The sequence below is a fragment of the Cyprinus carpio genome, chromosome A4, assembly GCF_018340385.1.
Source record: "Cyprinus carpio isolate SPL01 chromosome A4, ASM1834038v1, whole genome shotgun sequence".
NCBI lineage: Eukaryota > Metazoa > Chordata > Actinopteri > Cypriniformes > Cyprinidae > Cyprinus > Cyprinus carpio.
Window position 1 is genome coordinate 10,081,061 of NC_056575.1, and position 16,485 is coordinate 10,097,545.

General features: G+C 34.7%; 1 long non-coding RNA gene across 3 annotated transcripts in view; it reads left to right on the forward strand.

Moving 5' to 3' along the window:
• Positions 1-16,485, forward strand: part of LOC109066861 — a 65,453-nt gene that overhangs the window by 7,467 nt on the left and 41,501 nt on the right. Inside the window, exons 2-3 of one of the 3 annotated variants that reach the window (XR_006156641.1) lie at positions 2,592-2,671; positions 11,542-11,865. This is a non-coding gene — a long non-coding RNA (uncharacterized LOC109066861). Of the gene's footprint in view, positions 1-2,591; positions 2,672-6,666; positions 7,811-11,541; positions 11,866-16,485 lie in introns of those variants that run through there. The other 2 variants (XR_006156645.1, XR_006156639.1) reach the window with 2 other exon arrangements.

Here is a 16,485-nt window from a genome sequence, read left to right on the forward strand (position 1 = left end):
CACGTAAGGTGAGGGGAAGTGACATCATTGGTGATAAACAGTGTATTGTTAGCAATCTGGCACCTGCGATATTGCTGATTTTGGTGGAAGAAGGAAGAAAGGGATGGACAGGGAAAATAAAGGGGCATATCAATCAGACTTGTGTGAAAAAAATGCAGAACTGACCATTATATGGCAAATTTTGTGCAAATGTTATCTCGTGCCTCAATCCCATTTGGGGGCAGTAGAGATTTGCAGGAAAATTGGTGTAATGAAATGGCATAGATTTCCAATACCACAGACTTAAGAACAAGATACCTCAGTTCAGACCTTTCGCTTTATCAATATTGTGATATTTCCATGCTCTGCTTTACAAAAAAAAAAACAGTCTGTAATCCAATACCATTCTCTTGTAGATGAATGAATTGCAAGTGCACTCATACAGGTGCTGGTCATATAATTAGAATATCATCAAAAAGTTGATTTATTTCACTAAATCCATTCAAAAAGGGAAACTTGTATATTATATTAATTCATTACACACAGACTGATATATTTCAAATGTTTATTTCTTTTAATTTTGATGATTATAACTGACAACTAAGGAAAATCCCAAATTCAGTATCTCAGAAAATTAGAATATTACTAAAGACCAATACAAAGAAAGGATTTTTAGAAATCTTGGTCCACTGAAAAGTATGAACATGAAAAGTATGAGCATGTTCAGCACTCAATACTTAGTTGGGGCTCCTTTTGCCTGAATTACTGCAGCAATGCGGCGTGGCATGGAGTCGATCAGTCTGTGGCACTGCTCAGGTGTTATGAGAGCCCAGGTTGCTCTGATAGTGGCCTTCAGCTCTTCTGCATTCTTGGGTCTGACATATCGCATCTTCCTCTTCACAATACCCCATAGATTTTCTATGGGGTTACAGTCAGGCGAGTTTGCTGGCCAATTAAAACAGGGATACCATGGTCCTTAAACCAGGTACTGGTAGCTTTGGCACTGTGTGCAGGTGCCAAGTCCTGTTGGAAAATGAAATCTGCATCTCCATAAAGTTGGTCAGCAGCAGGAAGCATGAAGTGCTCTAAAACTTCCTGGTATACGGCTGCGTTGACCTTGGACATCAGAAAACACAGTGGACCAACACCAGCAGATGGCATGGCGTCCCAAACCATCACTGACTGTGGAAACTTTACACTGGACCTCAAGCAACGTGGACTGTGTGCCTCTCCTCTCGTCCTCCAGACTCTGGGACCCTAATTTCCAAAGGAAATGCAAAATTTACTTTCATCAGAGAACATAACTTTGGACCACTCAGCAGCAGTCCAGTCCTTTTTGAAGGGAGATGTTTCTGACGCTGTCTGTAGTTCAAAAGGGGCTTGACACAAGGAATGCGACAGCTGAAACCCATGTCTTGCATACATCTGTGTGTAGTGGTTCTTGAAGCACTGACTCCAGCTGCAGTCCACTCTTTGTGAATCTCCCCCACATTTTTGAATGGGTTTTGTTTTCACAATCCTCTCCAGGGTGCGGATATCCCTATTGCTTGTACACTTTTTTTCTATCACATCTTTTCCTTCCCTTCGCCTCTCTATTAATGTGCTTGGACACAGAGCTCTGTGAACAGCCAGCCTCTTTTGCAATGACCTTTTGTGTCTTGCCCTCCTTGTGCAAGGTGTCAATGGTCGTCTTTTGGACAACTGTCAAGTCAGCAGTCTTCCCCATGATTGTGTAGCCTACAGAACTAGACTGAGAGACAATTTAAAGGCTTTGTAGGTGTTTTGAGTTAATTAACTGATTAGAGTGTGGCACCAGGTGTCTTCAATATTGAACCTTTTCACAATATTCTAATTTTCTGAGATACTGAATTTGGGATTTTCCTTAGTTGTCAGTTATAATCATCAAAATTAAAAGAAATAAACATTAGAAATATATCAGTCTGTGTGTAATGAATGAATATAATATACAAGTTTCACTTTTTGAATGGAATTAGTGAAATAAATCAACTTTTTGATTTTATTCTAATTATATGAGCAGCACCTGCATTTATAATGTCTGGGCTGTAATTACTTTTATTTTTTTTATCTTAATATTCTTCTTCTTCTTCTTCTTCTTCTTCTTATTTTAATAAAGGTGTCCTTAAAATGATCCAAATTTACCTGCAACTGGTGTCAAAAATATAAGTTTTTATTTAAGACCATTATTTGCCACTGGATTTCTGTGTGTGTGTTTTTTTTTTTTTTGACATTTATGAGGGCAGTTTTTATGCCCCCCTGCCCCCTATAATTATCTGGTCAGTGTCATGGTAGTATTTTATGTTATCACTGTTTTAAGTTTTGGCACTTTTAAGACGGTTAGAATTTGTTCTCTACTCATTCAGTATTTGCATAGCTAGTTTTAGCTTCTGACCCCATCTGTAAGCCATCAGTTGAGACTCATCACTGAACACTGTATTAAAATTCCATACAGAATAGATGAAATGTCAAAGATTAACAGAAATTCCCTGTGGTTTTAGAATGTGATCTCAAGAACTTGGTGTAATTAATTTATGATAACAATTTAGCTAAGGAACACTACTTAACCTCTTGATTTTTGACTTTTTGTCCTCCAGAATGTCCTCCTGGGTGAAGGTCAGTGGATCAGGTGGATGTTTGGCACAACCCGACCAATGAAGCAGGAGATTTTGAGCAGGTTAGCAACCATTAACTCATTTAAATCTGATCTGAGGTGTCTGAAGTCAGCATGTTCTGTTTTTTTTTTTTTTTGAATAATTTTGCATTCTTGCTACATTTGGCATATAAATGTTAATTGTACTGTGCAACTTAAGAGTGCAACCAAAGTGGAAATGTAAGGACTTTGTGGATTTGTACAACATACCAGGGCCTGGTTTTACAGACATGGTTTAGACTAAGCCAGGATTAGGCCATAGTTCAATTATAGGACATTTATACATTTATTTATAGGACAAAATAGGAAATTTAAGTATTTTTTTTATTAACATGCCTTAGAAAAACATTACTGGTGTGCATCTTGAGACAAAACAAATGCACTGATATATTTTTACATCAGTCAGTGCAAGTTTCTTTCAGTTGAAACAGCTCAGACTTACATTTTAGTCTGGGACTAGGCTTAAGCCTTTTCTGTGAAACCGGGGGTAAATGTTTTAATGTTTTTAATGGCAAAAATGTTAGGTTTAGGGATAGGGGATGGACAATATCATTAGCTAAGTATAAAAATGACAAATGTGTGTGTGTGTGTGTGTGTGTGTATAAAGTGCTTTTTCACACTCCAGTTGACACTGCATTGTGTGGCTGTGTTGATATGTGGATTCAGCAGGTGTGTGAATCACAACCCCATATTAAATCTAAATTCACCTTTCATTTCCAAGATGATGAATGGAAGATTGAGCGTTTATTTATTTATGCAGCTTTATATGGCGATTCAGGTTGCCTTACATACAGCTTGTTAATGCATTTGTATTCATAGGGACATAACTTTCACCTTAGAATGTGTATATATCACTTCCAAACCAAGTTTTTTCATCTGTTCACAGTATCACAAATCATTAAATCTGCCTATACGGGCAAATATTTCTAAAGGCTTTTATTAAAACAACCCAGCTGTGCCGTTATAGTAATATATTAGGATCCAGGCCACATCGATCCTGTCTTCGTATTCCGGTTTGTTCTACAGAATCCAACTCGGCTTATCATTAAATTTTTAGTGACTACTTATATTCAGCTGAATAATTTATCAGGCGGTGGGGCGAGTGATTCTGAAAACACTTGGTTGTCTGCATGCTGGGTTTCTGGGGAGGTATTGAACCAGGAAAGATGATTTTGAGACGGTATTGGATTGAACGTTGGCAGTGACAATGTTAATGACTGGAGAACTCTGTGCAGAATTGTGATAAAGTAGACAGGAATTTAAATTCTTTGAAGCTGTATATGTATATGTATACAAACACTATACATTTCTATATCGAAAATATTAAAACTCTAATATTGTGAAATCTTATTACAATTTAAATTAACCAGCAGCCATTACTCCAGTCTATACGTTTCTTATTTTTATCAGTGTTGAAAACAGTTGTGGTGCTTATGTTAGTGGAAATGGTGATTGAATAAAGATTCAAAAGAACAGCATTTAGTTGAAATAGAAATCTTTGTAGCATCATCGTAAAAGTCTTTAACTACACTTTAACTGTCAAAAAAATAAAAAATAAATAAAAGAATGTACTTATGGTAAAGAAATATCTTTATACGTGCTTTTTCCTTGTTACTATCACCAATCTTGATATGCTTTGAATTATACTGGCCAATTATTAATTTGAAAACCCCAAACCCCCAAATCAACCAAATTGTGGTTTGAATGCTACAGGTGAATGTTAAAATTGGGTCGGCTGAATCTTACGTGTATGCTTTTGAACTTCAAGTGCTACATTTTATGCATATTAGTTCCTACTATTATTTGAAATTTCCATTTTTAACTTTAACAAAACAAGCACACTCAGTTCAGCTCATCAGAACCTCCCTAAATCCCTCTAGGTCCAATTAGCTTGGCTGTCCAGACTGAAAAAGCATAATTTCAGTGACAACATGCCATCGCAAAAAATCATTTTGAATAAATCGCTTTGACTATTCAGAGGTTTAATGCAGAAGTTGAAAGAGGTGTGACGCTATCAGTGGTAATCAACAGCATCCATTATGGCTGTAGTGAGGATGAGAGAGAAATTTAGCCTCACCTCCTCCTTGCCCGCTCATTTGATTGTTTTTACATTCCCACATTATGTAAATATGTGCATTGTGATTCTTTGGGGAGCATCTGAGCATTAGTGAGGACAATCTGGGCCTTTGCTAGAAATGCTAGATAACATGTGTCCACTTGTCATGCAAACACAAACACACAAACAAATACACTAATACACTCACGACCAGGCCCCATCTGAAATCGTGCACCATTTGCGGGCACCCCCAGGTGTCATTTACAAATGCCGAACTTATGGCTGTGAATAGACATTATTAATGGAGCCCAAAGTGGAGATACAAGGAGCTGCTTAGCCTTGAACCCTTAGCGAATATGAATAACAATAGGTGAGAGATCATTACCGTGGCCTGGAGGGAACATTTAATCAGGTTTTGCGTAATGAAGGCAGTTGCTGCAAATCAGGCGCATGCATAATGTTTTGCTGATGTGTGCTCAGCATTGCATTAGCATTACTGTCACTGCCATGTTAGCAAAGGTGTAATTGAGTCAATGAAATCTGAAGTCCAAAGGAACTATAATAGTGTTTTTCAGGGATTTATTTGTATTTTTTATTGAAATACTTTTAAAATTCACAGGCATGAAACTACATTGATTCATCCACATTATGCTAATATCAGTCAAGATACCACAGATTCCTTTTTTTAATATTTAATAGCATTTAGTTTGTCGAAACCACCCCTGACAACTGTGGATGAAAGCCATGAAGTCACTTTCGAAATGAATGAATTCTAACCACTTCCTTTGCAGCAAATTGATGGCCTGGAAAAAGAGAGTATAGTATGACCATTAGTGCTACCGAAGGCACACCGAACCATGATTTGCCACTTACTGTTGCTTGTTAGAGGCAGGTGGTTATTATGGTTTAGGGGGAGGGACATATTGTTCTAGAGCCGTGGTTTTTCAACTCGGGGCCCTTCACCAACTAGCCTCACCAAACAAACTTCCAAGTGGGCCTCAAGGTGACTAAAAAGTATTTAATAAATGTGTTATCAGTGTTATTTTAGTAATTTGTTATTTAATGTTATTTTTATTTTTAATTTGTTTTATTTTTATTTTTTTCTATCTTTATTTTAATTCGAAAGTTTTAGTCATTGTATGCATATTTTTGTCATTTTTATTTATTTTTCGTAATATAAAATGTTTACTTTTTATTAATTTTTATTTTAGTTTTAGTTGTTTTATTACATCAAGTTATACTAAATTAAAATAAGAAATGTTGCCTTGGCAACCAGTTAAAATAAAATGAGTTTTGTATATTTCAATTAAAGGTTATTTATTTCAAGTAACGGAAGGGGTTAGTTAACTATAATACCCTTGTAAATCAAGAATGATTTTTTTAATAATCTAACTTTAATCTAAATTAAAATGTAAAAAAAAAACTATCAAATATAAATTACTCATATATTATTTATAAAAATGAAATTTATTTAAATTATTAAAATTTAATTATGATTTTATAAGATAAAAGTGAAGAATGTTGAGTTCTTGAAACTTTAAAATCACACAGTTTACAATAGTTAATTAAATATACTGTTTCAAAACTCCCAGTTTCTGTTAATAATAATAATAATAATAATAATAATAATAATAATAATAATAATAATAAAACATTCATAATTATGGCAGAAATACCAAATGTAGCATATATTGGGGAGACTTTGATTATTGTGTTGGACAAATGGGGGCCCTTTGTGTCAAAAAAGATTGAGAAAGTTTTATTGGATATATTAACTGTGTACTGTGTGTAATATTTTTGATCTGTTGTTCTGGAAAAATGTGTATATCTGCTAAAAATAAATTTGTCAGCTTTTAAAAGTACAGTAGAATAAATGGCCTCAAAGCATCAACTAAAACTCCCATTCTTAAAAATATAAAAATAAATACACCACATTAATCAAAAAAATCAAAAAATGTTTCAGGACACTGTTGTTCACGTCGTAAGCAAGGAGAAAACTCTGAAGTTGTTTCAGCAGGACACTTTCAAGATGATGGTTGACACAAAATCCTGAAGACATCAAAAGTAAGTTCAGAAAATGCTGTTTTGCAAGGAAGATGCTACACATGAATATATAAATGATGCAGATCAACACAAATCCTTTTTTAATTCTCTGGAGTCAATGTGGCAGACGAGTCAAAGCTGATGCATTTACCCAGCTGTTTAGACTAATGAAGTGCAGCGGTGAACAGCGTGTCACTCGCATGTCCGTTTGATGTCAGCACGTCCTTCCTTTGTACAGAGGGAACAACATGGTGGGGGTGCTTGATCACATCCAAACCCTGTTTAATCTAAATTAAAACTCACTAATCTTGTTATTATGCTGACCCCTTTGCGAGACACACTTCCACAAGGCCCCTTCATCCCCGTCACCCAAACGTTTTCATCCAGCTGAGACAAAAGGATATAGTAGGGAATTAAATGACAGTGTGGCAGTCTGAAATGGGAACATTGATTTCAACAGGCTTGTTTTGATCACGAAGGCTTTTGAGTGATTAGAGTTTCGCTTTATGTCCCTTTTGATTGTTCGTACCAAGTTGCATGATAAAACATCTTGGGTCCTCTGCTCAAAACCGAAGGTTAGTTTCACTCTCACTGCCAATTTAAAATCAGGCAGTTTTCGTTTTTTGGTCACATTGCTCAAGGTTAAGATTTGGGGATGGAATAGGCTGTGCATACATCAATGGAGCCGTGCCGATGAACGTGTGACCTCCTCCTAATCCTGCGATGTGTCCTGCATAAGGCTAGGACAGGCCAGACCCCGTACTGAAGATGGTGAAAGTTCCATTTCCATATGCATGAGATGAGTCGTTGTTATTTTAATGAAGGGCATCCTGCCTCGAGCAAATAAAAAAGACTGAACTGATGCTAGACATGGCTCTGTGATCAGCTTTAATGGTCTATCTTTGTAAAGAGATGTGGCAGAAAGGAACACATTAGGGTGATGCCTGTGTGTGTCTCAGGAATTCTCATTTGAATCATTGCTGTGATGATCCTAGACAAACGAAAAGTGAAAAACAAAATCGAAAACTCCCACATTCATAATGTTTCTGCAAATGTCCTTTTTCTCCTGCTGTCTTTTGAGATATGAACCTGGAGCATTTGTCACAAACATCCCCTGTTTAGAGAAAGGTTTCTCTTTTTTCCAATTGTGCACAGGCATCCAATTCTTTTGCTATATTTTTATTAAAAAAAAAAATCTATATAATATCCTTCGATCACATTAAATAATAATCATAATCATCATAAATCTAAACTTGTTAAAAGGTTGTTGTGTGTAGGTAGGTCAGAAAATATAATATAACATATATATATATATATATATATATATATATATATATATATATATATATATATATTTTGATTATATTATTCAGGCATTAAAAAAATAAAAGTTCAGATTTATAATAAGTAAAAAACAAATGATGAGCTGTTAATTAGCTTGCATCATAGCAATTTACGATCTGTTTAATACAGTGGCAGTCCTCAATGGGTTTCATACTAATTACATTTTTTATACTTTACCCAAACCGAATCCTCATAGAAACCTGTTAACATTATCAGATTTAAAGAAAATGTGATTTGGTGGATTTATGAGAATTTTAAATAGTGAGGACTGCTTTAAATGTCCTTTTGGCCACTTAAAGTGTAGCCAGACCTCTATACACTCAAAAACACACAAAACACAATAATCTATATCATTAAAAGATCTATTCATTAAACAAATATTTTCATAAAGAATATGCATCTAATTGTGTCTCATTAATGATTAATGTATTCTGAGGTTAATGGAAAACTTGAGTTATGATAGTTATGATATGATGTGCATGTGATGTTCTTTACAATATGCTTTGGTGTCAGTTATAGCACTGGCCATTTTCAAAACACAGGATAAAGCCCTACACTGCATAGATGCCTGTAGTCATGAAGACACTTACTTAGTCACTTAACACATAAATACCAGTGTAATTGATTCTGCATGTTCCTGCTGGGTTTCTGAGCTCTTAGGAGAGTTACTTCTCAGTAATCATTTTTCTCAAAGTCAAGAGTGAAAAGATGGGATATCGTCTTCTTTTGTATTTGTAATATCATAACCTACCTAATGATTATGCGGCAGCAAAAGTGATATGAATCATGAGTAATGAAACAACAGGGACCTTGTAGAGATGAGAAATGCATGCAATTAAATTATTATTCAAACAAGACTGAAGAAGTAGAAGAGTGGCATCCAAAAGCCTAAATAAGAAAAAAATTATGGACAAACCTCTTTGACGTCCTCTATTTATATTGGTTTTGAATACACATTTATGTTAATTTTGTTGTTTATCCATATTAGTAAAACTTTGTCTATAAAGGTCTATGTCTGAAAGTTGTTGGTTTCTGTACTGTAAGTTTCTATTGTAAATTTGAATGAATTTTGTTACCAAAAGTTCATATTGAGTTTATTAGTTGCTGATGACGCTCTGAACTGGTTCAGTGGTGGAAAGATGGAAACTATTGATTATTTAATTTGGCTCTCAAAATAACATTCTCTATCTGTAGGTCAAGAAACATTTCAGATAAAGGTCACTATATCACAAACATGACAAACTAAAATAGATTTTCAAGGATAGGTTTTTTTTTTTTTTTTTTTTTTTTTTTTTAACTCAAAGTACAAGACTCATTTGGCAAGAAGAATATAAGGTCATATGCCTACCATTGTTGAGTATAGCATGAGAGTTTATCATGTATGTATGTCTGTGTGTGCATGTCTGTTTGGATTCTTGAGTTACCAAATATATTTATAAAAGGATAGTTAAATCTGAAATCATCTACTGAACATTGTGGGGACCAAACAATGGAAAATGGCTCATCAAACATTCTAAACAATATCTTAATACAAATTTTAAAATGCAGCAGGGTTTCTGTGAGTGTGACATTAAGGGTAAGTGATGCAAACTTTCATTAGCTCATTATAAAAAACAATAGTCAATAGAAAGCCCCCACCATGATAGAAAGCAAAACGTGTGTGTGTGCGTGCTTAAGCAGTGAAAGAATCACTGCCACCTTTGACTTGCTCCTCATCCAGCCTCAGATCACTCACTGTCAAGATTTTCAAATTCAATTTATCTATAGATATTTCAGAAACTCATTTGGAGGTGATTTTCTCTCTCTCCATACCCACTGGCTCTGGCTCCAGTCATATACACCTCTCCCGTAGGCAGCCGTAAGCCCGATCCTGAGCTGTACTATTTGATTTAATTTGAAGGGCCATCTGTAATCCCCCGCAGTACTCACTGAATCCCTGGTCCCGTCTGCTCTGCTGTGCTGAGAGTGTTTGCTTGTTATTGTGCTTGCTGCAGTGCAGGGCTCCTTTGTCATTTAGATCTCACACTGCTGAAAAGCCAGCAGCTCTCGGAGAAAGTCTGAAAGAGTTTTCAGCTGCTGTTTATCTGCAGGACTCATTCAAATATGACTCATTTGGGAGTATTTCTCATGTCATGCATAATTAATTATACCGCACAACTATACATTTAGTGCACATGCAAATGTATACATTTTTGATTCATCAAAAATCCTGAAAAAAAAGTATCAGCTTCTATAATAAGAAATGTTACTTGAGCACCAAATCAGCAGATTTCTGAAGGATCATGTGACACTGAAGACTGGAGTAATGACTGCTGAAAATTCAGCTTTGCATCACAGGAATAAATTACATTTCAAAATATTAAAGTTTTTACTATATAATTTTTTTTTATTCAATAAATATGGCCTTGTTATGTCAAAAACAAAATCATACTGACCCCAAACTTTTGAACGGTGTGTATATGGTCAGATGCATTTTATTATTTGCATTTAGCATTGTTTTATTTTATTTTATTTTATTTTTTTTCTGCTGCCCATGACTCTTAGAAGAACTTAAAACTCACTGGTTGAGAACCACTGTTTAAATTAAAGATTTGTTTCATGATTCATGTTTTATTACATCACTGTGTCTATTAGCCCTCTAGTGGCTGATGCTGGTATTGCTTCCATTTTTCTCTTGTGGTTTTCAGTGTGAGGGTGCAGTGCAGGGTCGAGCGGGGAAGCCGGTGCTCTCTCAGGGTGAACAGTTGGATCTGTGAACACCGGGCAGAGATAAGCACCTGGAGAGCTTTTATATTTTCTTTTTAAAGTGTCCAGTCAAGAGGAGAGCAATTTGGCAGCACAGAGGCCCTAAATTCGGTCTCCCCTCTCTTCCTCTGCCATTCTCTTTACTCTAAACTAAATATGTTTGGAGTACTAGAGTAATACATCCACAGCCAATCAAATGAGCTGTAAATAACGTGTGACTAATGATGTCAAACAATGGTGGCGAATAAACGCAGTAATAATGAAGAGAAAGAAGAAGTATTAATTAATGGATTCAGACAAACAGGAATACATTAAAGAAGTAATGCTAACTGACCAGTTGATAGACTCAAGATAACAAGATCTTCATTCTAAGTCTCTGTCGGTGTGGATGGTAAGGGTAATAATCCTTTTCTCTGCAGAGGCAGTGAGTCAGCAGTAATTACGAGTGCTGCTTTGACTCCCCTGACCCTTAAGTTCTTGTCTTGTGTCTATAAATAACAACAGTGATGGGTCAGCAGCCCACATGAGCACCATCACAGCATAGCAAATGAGATCCCATGAGCTGCGTGTGAGTGTACATTCAGTGATACGGAGTCTGCAACCATACGTTTGTGTGTGTGCATTTGTGCTTGTGTGTGCATCAAACATGTGACCCCAGAAAGGGCTGAATTTGTTATTAATATATGTTTGAATTTGTTATTCATAGAGTGTAAATGGGCTATTGGTCGAGCCATAAGTGTCAGCATCAGGGCATCTGCTGTCTGCACCGTAACTCCCTCCCCAATCGATCCACACGCAGAGAGCTTGATAAAAGGATCGAGCCAGGCCGGGCTGGACCTCAGGATCTGCTGCAAAAGCAGTTGAAGTGTCAATAGGGCCAAAGACAGAGAGGAAGGTTGATAAAGTATGGGTGCCCTAGCTGTTTCCCACCTACTTGTTAGTTATGTTCTTGGTTTTATGTTGGATGAGTGAGAAAATCCTTTTTTATGTTCCATAATTTTCACAATCTCACACCTCCACCTCACCCACATAACACCATTGAGCTGGTTTGGCAAATTATGTTGTATTAAGTTCTTAGAAGATATGATTTATAAAAAAAAAAAAAAAAAAAAAAAAAAAAAAAAAATTTACTTATGGAATATATATATATATATATATTTATAGTATATATATATATGAATCTTTATTCTTATATTTATTTATTATTATATACACATGTGTGTTTGTTTAAATAAGTGATTTTTTTATTATTTTTAATGTATTTATGATGTATTAATAAAACATATTTTATTTAGTATTTATAAAATATTTTATACACACAGTATAATAAATACATGATGTATTTTCAGTTATTTAATGTATTTAATAATTTATTAATATAACATTTTTTATAAAAAATAAATACAATAAATTATTTTGTTTTCATTTTATTTTATTATTTATGTATTTATTATTATTTTTTAATATCTGTAGAATATTTTATACACACACACAATATAATAAATAGAAATATATAAATTATTTATTTAAATATAAATATGTTATATAATATTTATTTATTTAATATGTATGTTTATATGTGTTATATACACAATATAATAAATGAATAAAATACCATTTTATAATATAATATCTCATTGTAATCATTTTGAACAAATCAACTGGGTCATCTGTAATCATGATGAATAGTAATTCTATGGTGATATATTACAAACACTTATGACAATGTCCTTTATTTGATATTTAAAGACTCAGTGCCAGCCTCAGACTTTTTCTGAATTCATGCTTGGTGTGATGGTGAATTTCAGATTACTCTCACTGTCTCACATGTCTCATTGTGTTTCAGGTAATGATTGTTTTATTGACAAGGCCCTTGTGTTTACTGAGTGAAGCTGTTGGCTTTGTTTGTCACACTGAAGTCTCAAGGACATGGATGGATTTTAGTCAAAGTCATTAATATGTATTGGAAATTATTTTCTTCTTTGTTGAGAATTCTAACAGCTTTGAAGGCTACTGAAGTGTTGAGGAAGGCTAGAGTGCTTTGTCATGTTCATTCTCTGGCACAAAGGTGCTTGGTATAAGACTTTCTGCCCTGATTCACAGGGCCTGGATCATCTCATTCTGTCTGTGTTTCTTTTTCTCCTCTGTCTACTTTTTAGCTGGCGGGTGGTAGAGACCTTTATTGTACTGCCCTTACAAGAAGTAGAGAAGAAAATTCATATCCAGTTCGAACAACAAACAGTTTGTGCCCGAGAGATATTTTGGAGGATTTTTTTCAGAAGAATATAAAACTTGTAATTAGTTTTAATGTCTGTGTATAACTATAATCCACTTGAGTTTAATCAAACCTCTTTTTCTAAATCTCATTAGTAACTTTAATATTAATTTCTGACTAAGTGGCCTTTATGTCTTTTGTGAAGTCTTAAATCTTCTCTCTCGTTTGTCTTGGTTTTAATATATTGTTGTTGAAGAGAAGCTGTGAGTTTTTTTTTTTTTTTTTTTTTCTGATGGAGTGTGATATAGAGATTGCTTGGGGCGTAGCTGATATTAATAACCCTGTAGATCCTTTCTGTTTATTAAACAGTACAATCGCAAACAGAGAAGACAACTTCTATGCATTCATTATTTCCAGAATGAATGAAAACTGATTTGTTGGAGGTATTTTTTAAGAATTTATTTAAGCATAATATTATTGGCTAGCATAATTTAGAGTAGATTTTAAGCATTTTGTGACCAGTTTAATCTAATAAAATCCATCAGTCAAAGTTATAGTACAAATAAAATTTGCTGTTAAATAGCACTTTATGCCAATAAAATGGCAAAATGATGAGCTAATTTTACAAGCATAGTATAAGAAAATGGGCTTAGATGTTTAGATAAAATAATACATTTCAAGGAACACAAATTTCCAAAAATATATATTTTACACAAATGTCTGTTAAGTTGGTAGCAATGTTGTTATTTTAAAGGATGTTTATCAATATACCAGAACACCTTATAAATAGGAAAGAGGCATTTATAACAGTTCAGCAAAATCGTCTTTTTAACACAAAAACTATTTAAATGTACATTAAAAAGTACGTGAACTGTATGTCTAAAAAGATAGTAACCAGATTTTATATGCTCAAATGTTGAGAAATTACAATGTTTTCTCATTAGATAGTTTAAAAGGTTCAGAGGAAGTTGGTTATATTAATTGAGAAATGTAAGGAACCTTAATTTCAGAGGATGTTGGTTATATTAATTGAGAAATGTTAGGAATTTTTCTTACCCTTAAATTAGAGAGAGAAAGCCAAATATTTCATGTAGATAAGCCGAATTTGTGCTGAAAAGCATGGCATTTCAATGCATTAACATCTGTATTGCAAGTTTTTAGGGAATGAGACGTAGGGTTTGCACTGTAAATTGGTGCAACTTTTGTAAACTTGCTCCATAATATTTTAAAAGTAGAAAAAAGTAAAAGTATCCCAGAAAGTAAGTGAAAGAGCAAGTGTACATGGAAGAAAGAAAGAGAGCAATGATCTTCGGCCTGCATCTCTTTAGAAATAAGAGGCAAACATTTAAATGGATGTGTCAGTTTGAAGATGGATAGGACTCTGTTAATGCATTTTCTCTCATACGGTGAGGAATTAACTCTTCACCGACTCTCCCGCCCCAGATTGAGGCTGTGTAATGAACCTTAAACAGAAAGTGCAGAATGTGTTTATCTTTCTTTTCGCCTTTCCACCACCAAAAATAAGAAAAAAAGGGTAGGAGAGCTTGAGAAAATGCCTTGACACAGCTGTGACTGATTGGAAATGCAGCACTCAAAGCCCATTTGAGCCACACAACAGAAACTCTTCCTTTAACTCATTTCTGTGAACTGGGAGAAAAAGTGAGGTGTGGAAATGAGAGTGTGTGTTCTGAAGATGCATGGAGGGAACCTGTGAAGGATATCCAACAATTGGAGTGTGTGTGTGTGTGTGTGTGTGTGTGTTGGATAGATATGTATGTTCCAGTCTCCACAGGGGCATGGGAAGCAAATCAAATCTGCGTGTGTGTGCACATCAGTGCAGACATATTTTGGTATCGGGGATGTGAGTAGTTTTGAAATGCATGGCTTCTCAACGCTGGCCACCGGTCATGTCTCATTTCCGGATGAAAATGAAGAAACCCCCAGCTTGCTGTTCTCATCCTTCCCTTCAAAAGCTGGACGCTGAGCCTTCCCATCAGAGCGAGGAGGCCCCGCTCCTCTTCATTTGCGTGTCTCTTCTGTGTCCCCCCCATCAAGCTGCCCCCAGCTGGGCACTTTGTCCTGTTCCAGCATCTTTTCTCCAGCACTGTCACTTCAAACGTCTCTCCCGATGCTTTGGAAGGCTGTGAACTGTTCAGCAAGGGAAAGTGCAGTCTACTGGAATGTGTGTAAACTAATGTGCTTGTCTTCAGACTATTACCTCAATCCAAAGGACTTCATGTCGTGACGTGGAATATTCATCGTACTAAGCTACTAAAATTATTGTGCGCCTTTTACTTTTTAGCTCATCTCAGCCATGTGGCAACTTGAGGGGTCTTTTAATTGATTGCTTTGTTAAATCTGTACAATAGAAGTTATGATTTAAAAGTAAAAATAATAGGGCAGTCACAATGTTATAATTCATCAAATTAATTTAATGATTCTTTATGGTGTTTACACATATTTAAACATATATTTATATATACATTTTATAGTTATCTTTTTTTTCTTTTTCATTTTCACTTTCTAATTTGCCATTCGCATACAATATCCTTTTAAATTTATGGTTAAAAAAACGCTATGGTTGCCAGAAATTCACTGTGAAAAATTACAGGACGGTATACTGAAGCCTGCATATTTTACAACTTATAACAATACTGTTATATGTTATAAGTTATAAGTTATATGCTTAATTGTTATTATAAAATCTACTTCAAGTATCTACTTTGTACCTTAAAATGTACTAATAACCACTAAAATTATACAGGTGGTACAAAAGAAAGGCACATGATGAATAAGATTTCGTTGTAATTGGTTTGTCCATAAAACATGGACAATAGCTGTATATACAGGGTCATACACAACAAGACAAAACACTGGTTGGGTAACACATGACACTAAAATAATGGAATAAACATGAGCTAAATAACATAAAATGTAAAAAAAAAAAAAACATCCTAAGGTACATTACAGATTACAAAAAAGAGAAGAAACAACACTTTAAATAAAATATATGATGTGTCACAGGAAATCTCTGGGAATGTACTTTTATTTATTTTTTTTTCACCATAAATTACAGTGGGGATAATATTTATTTGATCCCCTGCTGATTTTGTAAGTTTGCCCACTTAAAAAGAAATGAAGGGCCTGTAATTTTATGGTAGGTTTATTTTAACGTTTAGAGATAGAAAATCAACCAAAAAATCCAGAAAAAAACACATTATATAAAGGTCAGAAATTGATTTGCATTTCAGTGAATGAAATAAGTATTGGATCCCCTACCAACCAGCAAGAATTCTGGCTCCCACAGATTAATTATGTGCCCATGTGGAACACAGATTAGTCCTGTCACTTTAAGAAGTTACTCCTAATGTCAGCTCGTTAGGTGTATGGTACTTGATTATTAGGTTTTTCATTTTTGCAGTATTTTTCATTAAA